The following is an 8,591-nucleotide window of genomic DNA, read 5'->3' on the forward strand; positions in this document are numbered from 1 at the left end:
CTCCTGAGTAGATAGCATTACAGGCATCAGCCACCACTACCCAGCTGGTATTACTTTCTATTTCATATCTATATTCACCAGACATTGCCTATGATTTTCTTCTGTAATGTCTCTGTACAGCTCATATATTAATGACTACACTGGTTTCTATTAAACTTTTCTGGAGAGTTGTATAAAATCAGTAATATGTGTTTCATACATGTTTTATAGAATTGACCAATATCACCACCTAGACTTAGAGGTGATATTTTTATTTGGGGTGTATATGTCTCTATGAAGGTTTTTGGTCTTTAAATAGATGTCGTGGTCGGGTGCCAGTGACTCATAACCGTAATCTTGGTTCTCAAGAGACTGAGATTTGAGGATTGTGATTCAAAGCCACACCAGTCCCTGAAACTATCTCCAGGGAGGTGGAAAGGATGGAAGTGGCTGTGTGGCTCAAGTGGGAGTGCTCTAGTGTCCTGTTAAGGGACAGTGCAGGCACAAAAAAGATAGAACATCCTTTACATAAACGTATACTAAGTGAAGGGTTTTTTCTCATAATCTACTATTTCATTGGTTATTTTCTAAATCTTTTTGGCTAGTTGTTCTATTCATTGGTCCTCAAAATTATTGAAACTTGCCAGGGTGCTGGCTCACACCTGTAATCCTAGCTACTCAGAAGGCTGAGATCTGAGGATCACAGTTCAAAGGCACCTTAGGCAGGAAACTTCAGGAGACTCGTAGCTCCAATTAACCACCTGAAAACCAGAAGTGTTGCCTTGGCTCAAAGTGGTAAAGGGATAGCCTTGAATAAAAAAGCTCAGGGACAGCACCCAGGTCCTATGACCACCCGGGGTGGGGAAAGGGAGGGGAAGACATTGTTGAAATGCTTTTTCTTTAGTTGTACAAAGGGGTTTGAATTCACATGACAATTTATGTGTGCAGTGCATCTTTATTATTACCTTTACCTAGTTGCTGGGTGTAAGGTCTACTCCTGGATGGTGAGAAGTCTCCACCCAGTGCTTGCATTACCTAGGCAACTGGCACAACTGGTAGAGGTTACATCTGCATTGGTTGAGGTCATGTCTGATTTGTTGTGGCCACACCTTTCTCCACCCATACCCTAGATAAGGCCTAGCCCTGGCCAGATGATCTCTCTCAGCTCTTTCCTTCTCAGCTCTTTCACAGTTCTCTCTCTCCCTCTCTTTCCCACCTCTCTCTTTCCCAGGCCTTTCCCACCCACGTGGAGGGCCAACATAGCCTGGTGCCAGCCAGAACGATGAATAAACCTACCCCTTACCTGAATACCACGAGCGTGGTATTTACTTACTCAGCTACCTCTTTTCATAAACCTAACAATGTTATTCTGGTAAATTGTGCTTTTGCTCATGACAAAGTCGTCTTTCTGTTTTTGCTAATATGTCTTATCTCTAGCCTACTTTGACAATGAAAAAGTCCACTTCTGCCAGGTGCTGATGGCTTACACTGTAATCCTTAGCTATTCAGGAGACTGACATCTGAGGATTGCTATTCAAAGTGAGCACAGACAGAGAAAATCACTGAAAAACTTATCTTCAGTGAAGCACGAAAAAGCTAAAGCACAAGTGTGGCTCAAGTAGTAGAGTGCTAGCCTTGGGCAGAAAAAGCCAGGCAAAGAGTACAAGATCCCGAGTTCAAGCCCCAGCATGGGCATGTTTGTGTGCACTACCCCTCCCTTTAGACTTTTTACCTGACTAGTACACAAATCCTTTTCTGGGATGGTGTCAAGAAGGGGCTGACATGGCCCCTGTGCCACCGTCTCAGTACCCTGAGTTGAAATTTTGCTCTCTGGGAGTCTCCATGAGTTTGAATATGCCTGGCTCCACAAGCACAGCTCTTCTCCCCACCCCCCACCTTTTGTTTGCCAGTCCTAGGGCTTGAACTCAGGGCCTGGGCACAGTCCCTTAGCTTCTTTGTGCTCAAGGCTGGCACTCTACCACTTGAGCCACAGAGCCACTTCAGGCTTTTTCTGAGTAGTTTATTGGAGAAAGAATTTCACAGGATTGGTGGGCAGGGGTGGCTCATGCCTGTAATCCTAGCTACTCAGGAGGCTGAGTGTGTATGCAGGTCCTGTGGTTTGAAGTCAAACCTTTTTATGCTCAAGACTAGAGCTCCACTGTGCAAGACACAACTCTATAATCTGGCTTTTTGGTGATTAATTGGAGATAAAGAGTTCTCACAGATTTTCCTGCCCAATTAACTAGCAACAAGCCAGAAGTGAAGGTGTGTCTGGAGTGGTACAGCACCAGCTTTGAGTGGAAAAAGTGAAGGGACAGTGTCCAGGGCCTGAGATCAAGCCTTAGCACTGGCACAGGGGAAAAAAAATAAGATTTCCCACAATAATGCCATTATGGTTTTTTTTTTTTAAACCAGTATAGAATTACTTCAACTAAGAAAGTGCTTGTTTTCATAATCCAGATAAAGAACAGACAATGTATACTGACAAACTGTACCATTCCAAATTTGAAATTGTGTTGCAAATAGGCTGATTTTATTCTATTTGTCTCCTTTTTCTTTGTATTACTTTAATAAAAAGCCTCTTTACCTAAGAAGGCTGAGATTTCATACCTTTCAAAGCAACTCACCATGATTCTACTTTCAGAAAGTCTTAAGTTTAATATGACTAAATACTTCATTTCTCAAGTTACCAACGTAAGTTTTATTTTATTTTATTTTATTTTTTGGGTCCGGTCGTGGGGCCTGAACTCTGGGCCTGGGTGCTATCCCTCAGCTCTTCAGCTCAAGGCTAGCACTCTACCACTTGAGCCACTGCACCACTTCCGGCTTTTATTTTTCTGCTTATGTGGTGCTGAGGAATCTAACCCAGGGCCTCATACTTGCAAGGCAAGCGCTCTACCACTGAGCTACCTTCCCAGTCCCAACGTAAGTTTTGAACTTAGCATTTCATAAAATGTCTGATGCTTCCTTAAATTCATCTAAGGTAGCTTGGTACTGGTGGCTCATGCCTGTAATCCTAGCTACTGAGGAAGCTGAGATCTGAGGATCATGGTTCAAAGCCAGCCAGGGCAGGAAAGTCCATGAGACTCTTATCTGCAATAAAATACTCAGAAAACTGAAGTGGTGCTGTGGCTCAAGTGGTAGAGGGCTAGCCTTGAGCTGTAGAGCTGAGGGACAGCTCCCAGGCCGAGTTCAAGCCCTGCAACTGACCAAAAAAAAAAAAAAATCACCTAAGGCAGAACAAATAAAAATTAATTTGAATGAAGGATAAAAGAGTAATTGTACATTTTTTGGATTGCTTAGGTCCAATGTGTACAAAAGTCACAATTCCAGATACTGAATGTGAGAATGTGACAAAGGATCCTCAGATTCTTCAAAAACAAGGCGTGCAATGCATACAAAATAATAAAAAGCTGGGGCTGGGAAGGTGGCTCAGTGCATGCCTTGCATGCATGAGGCCCTGGGTTTGATTCCTCAGCACCACATAAGCAAAAAAGAAAAAAAGAAAAAAGCCGGAAGTGGCGCTCTGGCTCAAATGGTATTGCACTAGCCTTGAGCTGAAGAGCTGAGGGAGAGCACCCAGGCCCAGAGTTCAGGCCCCACGACCAGACCCAAAAAAAATAAAAAAATTTAAAAAAAGCTACGTTAGTATGGAGTTTAGTACTATCGGTCATTAATATACACCACACAGTTTGAGGAAGACACTGCAGTTTAGGTTTTTCCTTATTAAATATAATTCTGGGAAAAAGTGAACTTGTGTAGTAAATCTGCATGGCATAGTGTGTTTACTTAAAAAACAAGACATTACTAAGAAATAGACACTATTTCTATTTTTTTTTTTTTTTTTGCCACTCCTGGGGCTTGAACTCAGGGCTTGGGCATTGTCCCTAAGCTTTCTTTTGCTCAAGGCTAACACCCTACCACTTAAGCCATACCACTTAAGCCATGGCACCACTTCCAGCTTTTTGTTTATGTGGTACTGGAGAATCAAACCCAGGGCCTCATGCATACTAGGGAAGCATTCTACCACTAAGCCATCTCTCCAGCCCTATTTCTAAATCTTGTAAGAATAAAAAAGTGAGGTCATGTCCTGTCATCAATGATAAGTTGATTTTGGGTTATTTCAGCATTTAGTCTTACTAAACGCCACCATTGTCGTTCATGGGACCACAAACAAGACACATCTGTAATAGCATTTCTTTTTTTGTTGCTGTTGTTGGTAGTGGGGCTTGAACTCTGGGCCTGGGCACAGCGCCACTTCAGGTTTTCTGAGTGGTTTATTGGAAATAAGAGTCTCAGGGACTTTCCTGTGTGGGTTAACTTTTAACCGTGATCCTCAGATCTCACCCTCCTGAGTAGCCTGGATTACAGGCATGAGCCACCAGCACCCGCTGTAATAGTATTTCTTCATAGAGGTCATTCACAGTATCTGTTGATGACAAATTCTTTTCCCACTTCTAGCTAAAGGTTGCTGTATTAAATAAAATATTGATCATCAAAGTGCTTGGAGAAGAGCATTGAGAAATCCTGCACAAGCGTAGGGAATTAAAATTAATCAGATTCCTTCACCCTCAAATGCTTATTCAAATGAATGGGTGATAGCATCTAGTAAACCACACAGTACATACTAGGAAATACAGTACTAGTCTTGAAAAGGTTACAAGTTGATTGTGGTCACACAGCCAGTGAGTGGTGCCAGAAAGACCAGTTTTAACCACAGATACTGTTATTTAAACTGAAAGTAACAAGGAAATTCCTTTACCCAGTTTTTTTTCTTAAGGGCAAGTTGGTTTGTTCTGTGAAACAGGGTGTGACAATGTGGTTCTAGCTGTCCTCAAACTTCATCCCTCTGCCTCCGTCTCTTCAGTATTGGAATTATATCTGGTTTTTTTGTTTTGTTTTTGCCAGTCCTGGGCTTGAACTGTCCCTGTGCTTCTTTTGCTCAAGGCTAGCACACTACCACTTGAGCCACAGCACTACTTCTGACTTTTTTTGTGTATGTGGTACTGAGGAATCAAACCCAGGGTTTCATGCATGCAAGGCAAACACTCTACCACTGAGCCACATTCCCAGCTTTGGAATTATAGTTGAACCACCATGCTAGAGCAGTCCTTTCACTTTTCCAGTGGTTGTTAAAAAGAAAACCAGCTAAACACCGGTAGCTCATGCCTGTAATCTCAGCTGAGGGTGGAAAAGTTGGTGAGACTCTTACCACTAACTCTTACCACTAAGCTTGGTGGAGACCACTTTAGGGGACTGATGGGAGGGGAAGGAAGTCGTGTGGGGTATGATCAGAGGAGGGCAGAGGCTCAATGGCTGTGGAGATCTGGTAGCTGTGAACGCCATGGGCAGGACCAGAGTGAGCTGATGGAGGGTTTGGTAGTGATGCCCAGGATCCCAGGTCGGCTTTTGTACTTCTGGGTCAGCTCCTTCCTGCTCCTGCGCGCTTGCCTGCCCAGCACCTTAGAGGTGCAGTTCCTGGGGCGACCGCAGACGTCGCTGCAGACCACCTGTGTTTCTTTCCCTCCCAGTTCCACTGTGCCTAGCAGCTGGCCGACTGGTGTCTCCACCACATCTGCACCAACTACAACAACGTGTGCCGCAAGTTCCCGCGAGACATGAAGGCCATGTCCCCAGGTGAGCACGCGGGTAGCCCTAGCCGCCCCCTGGGGATCTCAGATCCTGTGGGAGGGAACTCAGCTTGAGCTCTGGCTGAACCCCAGGGATCTCTAAGCCGCCTTGACCTCGCTTGACCTCAGGGAGGGGGACAGTCTGCCAAGGTGACTCCAGCCAAGCAGAGGGGCAGCTGGGACAAGCACTAGGTGGACAGCGGGGGGCCTGGGACAGCTCATTCTACCTATCTGGGCTTCTGTTTTCTTAGAGGTACAAAGTGGGTGTCGGGCTAGGGTGTTCAGACTCATGGGTAGCACACTGAAAATAAATCCATTCCGTGCTGCAGCCCAGGACACACACACTTTTCTGTTTAGCAGACACGATCCACTGTGCCGATGTTCCCACCGCAGAACAGGCAGGTCCACAGCTTGATCTGCCTGGGCCCAGAGGTCCTCCACTGGTGCCATTCTTTCCCTTCTTAATGAAGTTCTCAGGTGCACTGCAGGGGCTCCAGGGAGACATGCCTCTCTGCTCTCTGCTGGGTTCCCGCCTGCTCCTGCCCTTCTCCCCTCTGTGGAGCTGCACTGCACCCTCCCTCCTCTCAGCCCTGTCTCTCCTTGTCTCCACATTGTCTCCTTGTCTCCCAGAATTTTCCTTACTGAAGTCCAGGTACATCCATACTACTCTCTTGGTTCTATACTTTGCATGGTTTCCCAGGACTTCCAGAACAAGACCAGCCCTCCCTCTGGGCTAGCCAGTTCCAGATGGCCTGTACCTCTAGATTTCCTTAATAGTTTCTGCTCTGTCTGGAAACTTCTGGAAACTTCACAACTCTCATCCCTGTCTTGTGGATTCTTCTGCTGGCTTTGCTGCCCCTTTCCTTGTTTTTGGATCTTCGCTCTTTCCTTTCCTTTTTCTTTTCCCTTTCCCTTTTCCTTTCCCTTTCCCTTCTTTTTTCCTTTCCCTTTCCCCTCCCCCCTCCTCCATTTATTTATTTATTTATTTATTTATTTATTTATTTATTTATTTATTTATTTATTTATTTATTTATTTATTCCGGAAGCTCTGGGAGCACATCCCCACCGAGCCTACTCCGGTTCTCCGTGGAGAAGTCAGGGTAGAGGTGAAGGCTTCCGAGCACAGCGTCTGCATTCTGGAGCTGAGCTGCTAGAGGACATGTGGAGACTGGTATTCATTCCGCCAGCGTCTCTCCTGACTGGCTGCCGCAGGCCTGGGGAGGTGCAGAGGTGGTTCAGAGCTCTAGGCTGTGGAGGTGTTGTTACCTCTTGGTGCAGTGAAAAACCTCTGTCCCCTCCTGCACTCCTCAAGATTTGGAAATGAGAGCAGCAGCCATCAGCTGGGGTGGAGAGGAGGAAGGGTGGGGTCTCCACAGGGCCCTTCCTCCACCTCTGGGCAGGACTGCTTGTTAGGGGATGGGGCAAAATGAGCAAAACACCACCACCAATCCCAAGGACAGAATGAAAACCAAACACAACACCACCACCAACAAAACCACTCTACCCTCTGCTTTCCCAAAGAAGGAAAATCAGAAAAAGAAAAAAGGACCCAGCATAGCTGACGTATTTATAAAGCAGATCAGAGGCCTTGAGGAGCAGGAGGGTTAGGCTGTCCAATCAGCTCCTTGCCTTTCACCTGGGGGTGGTCCTGACCCTCAGGCAGTTCCAGATCCTGGCCTCTGCTTCCTGGTAGCCTGAGTTGGCCTTGGTCAATGGAAGGCTCGGCTTCTGGGTTCAGAGCCCTTGTCTGCCCATCTTGCCGCAGGCTGCCCCGCCCCCTTTCTAAGGGTGATCCCACAGATGCGTGTGGAGTGCACACTTTGGGGAATCCTAGGGCAAGGAACAGGTATCAGGAGAAAGGACACAGCTGGATAGGAGAGAAAGGAAAACAAGGTTAATCCAAGAGGAGGCAGGATGTGACTAGAAGATCAAAACTGGAGCTTGGCACCATCAAGACAAAAATAGGGCCTAAAGTTGACTGTTTGTTTCCTAATCTGTACCTTACCACCCAGCATCCTTTCAGACACAGGTGATGGAGCCTTAGGTACGAGCTCAGGTGGCCCACTTGTGAGAAGATGCTTAAGAGGCTGGGCTTGTGGACTGGCTAGATCCTAGGGTGCCAGACTGTCTGGTCTGGGAAGAGCAAACTCAGAAAGAAAGGCAGCCCTGCAACAGTCATGTAGTACTAAGATCTAGAGATCTGAGGTTCAGTCCTTGTCAGAAGGACCCCATGCTGGTAGCTCAAGCAGGTCTCTATGTCTGTGCAGGGAACTCTGCAAGGCTTATAGCTTCCTCCCAAGTCCCTTGAGGTGGCTGGCTTGGGAGCTGGTTGTGTGCTGCCCTCTGCTGGCTGGACAGCCTCCCTGCCCATGGCTTCAAGACTCCTGGCAGGAAAAAGGACCATAGGGGAAGGAGACCAGTGTAGTACCCATGCCTTCCTTGGGGGAAGAGTTGGGGATATATCTGCCCTCCAGGAAGTTGTGGGTTGAGAGCACAGTGTTGGGGGTGGGGGTGGTCTCAGGTGCTTACAAGGACTGAGCAACCTGGCACCACTGATGAAGATGGAAAGACTCTCAGAAAATGTAGTAGTTATCAGCAAGGTTGAGAAGCCAGAAAAGAGGCCATAAAACTCCCATCTTCCCACAACCAGGGCCAGCTCACCCCCTCAGGAACCCGCCACCCTCTGCCCCACAGCTCCATAGCCAACCTGCACCTCGGGGACCCCTGCAGCCCAGTGGGGCTGGGGGCAAACCAGATGGGAGAGAGAGGAGGTGCAGAATGCAGAACTCTATCTCCCCCAGAAACGGGTGCTCTGGATTCCAGGGAGGCAGAAGCAGGAGACGCCCCAGTGCAGGGCGCGATGGAGGGACAGGAGGGACGAAGGGGGGAGCAGTAACCACCACCAGGACACTCACGTCCCCCGGACTCAGTGCTGGGGTTAAAAAAATAACAAAGAACACACCTCTTTTTATATAAGGTTTC

This window comes from Dipodomys merriami, unplaced genomic scaffold (genome assembly GCF_024711535.1).
Source record: "Dipodomys merriami isolate MVZ:Mamm:240054 unplaced genomic scaffold, mDipMer1.0.p SCAF_12, whole genome shotgun sequence".
In the NCBI taxonomy this organism is placed as follows: domain Eukaryota; kingdom Metazoa; phylum Chordata; class Mammalia; order Rodentia; family Heteromyidae; genus Dipodomys; species Dipodomys merriami.